This window comes from Anser brachyrhynchus (assembly GCF_964034855.1).
Source record: "Anser brachyrhynchus genome assembly, contig: SCAFFOLD_39, whole genome shotgun sequence".
NCBI lineage: Eukaryota > Metazoa > Chordata > Aves > Anseriformes > Anatidae > Anser > Anser brachyrhynchus.
Window position 1 is genome coordinate 63,879 of NW_027663823.1, and position 1,702 is coordinate 65,580.

Consider the following 1,702-nt stretch of genomic DNA (forward strand, 5'->3'; position numbering starts at 1 on the left):
GATTATATCAAAAGACAACATTATCCACCCCACAGAAAAAAAAGTTACTATTAAAAGAAGAGGAGGGGGACACACAGCATTTGTGCAGTCAGAACAAACCAAGAAGGAAGCTTTACCTATATATATAAAAAAAAGAAATGTATAGAAGGGATAAGCATTACTGTAACAACATTCTCTACGGAAATTTTGAATTCATAGAGGATTTTAGAACACGTTTGTACTCCCCATACTCTCACTTCCATTCTCTTTCAGGTGTAAAACCATCATTAAACATAAATTACGCACAATGCTCTTTGCTTTTCTTCTTTCATAGTGCACTGGCACCACTGGGGATGCAGTGCAGTGAGTCCAGAGAGTGCACTGGCACCACTGGGGATGCAGTGTAGCGAGTCCAGAGAGTGCACTGGCACCACTGGGGATGCAGTGCAGTGAGTCCAGAGAGTGCACTGGCACCACTGGGGATGCACTGCAGTGAGTCCAGAGAGTGCACTGGCACCACTGGGGATGCAGTGCAGTGAGTCCAGAGAGTGCACTGGCACCACTGCGGATGCACCCGGGTGAGTCCAGAGAGTGCACTAGCACCACTGGGGATGCACTGCAGTAAGTCCAGAGAGTGCACTGGCACCACTGGGGATGCAGTGCAGTGAGTCCAGAGAGTGCACTGGCACCACTGGGGATGCAGTGCAGTGAGTCCAGAGAGTGCACTGGCACCACTGGGGGTGCGGTGCAGTGAGTCCAGAGAGTGCACTGGCACCACTGGGGGTGCGGTGCAGTGAGTCCAGAGAGTGCACTGGCACCACTGGGGATGCGGTGAAGTGAGTCCAGAGAGTGCACTGGCACCACTGGGGATGCACTGCAGTGAGTCCAGAGAGTGCACTGGCACCAGTGGGGATGCAGTGCAGTGAGTCCAGAGAGTGCACCGGCACCACTGGGGATGCAGTGCAGTGAGTCCAGAGAGTGCACTGGCACCAGTGGGGATGCACCCCGGTGAGTCCAGAGAGTAAACTGGCACCACTGGGGATGCAGTGCAGTGAGTCCAGAGAGTGCACTGGCACCACTGGGGATGCAGTGCAGTGAGTCCAGAGAGTGCACTGGCACCACTGGGGATGCACTGCGGTGAGTCCAGAGAGTGCACTGGCACCACTGGGGATGCACCCCGGTGAGTCCACAGAGTGCACTGGCACCACTGGTGATGTAGTACAGTGAGTCCAGAGAGTGCACTGGCACCACAGTTGATGCAGTGCAGTGAGTCCAGAGAGTGCACTGGCACCACTGGGGATGCAGTGTAGTGACTCCAGAGAGTGCACTGGCACCAGTGGGGATGCACCCTGGTGAGTCCAGAGAGTGCACTGGCACCACTGGGGATGCAGTGCAGTGAGTCCAGAGAGTGCACTGGCACCACTGGGGATGCACTGAAGTGAGTCCAGAGAGTGCACTGGCACCACTGGGGATGCAGTGCAGTGAGTCCAGAGAGTTCACTGGCACCACAGGGGAAGCAGTGCAGTGACTCCAGAGAGTGCACTTGCACCACTGGGGATGCGGTGCAGTGAGTCCAGAGAGTACACTGGCACCACTGGGGATTCACTGAAGTGTGTCCCTAGAGTGCACTGGCAGCACTGGGGATGCAGTGCAGTGAGTCCAGAAGAGTGCACTGGCACCACTGGGGATGCACACGGTGAGTCCAGAGAGTGCACTGGCACCA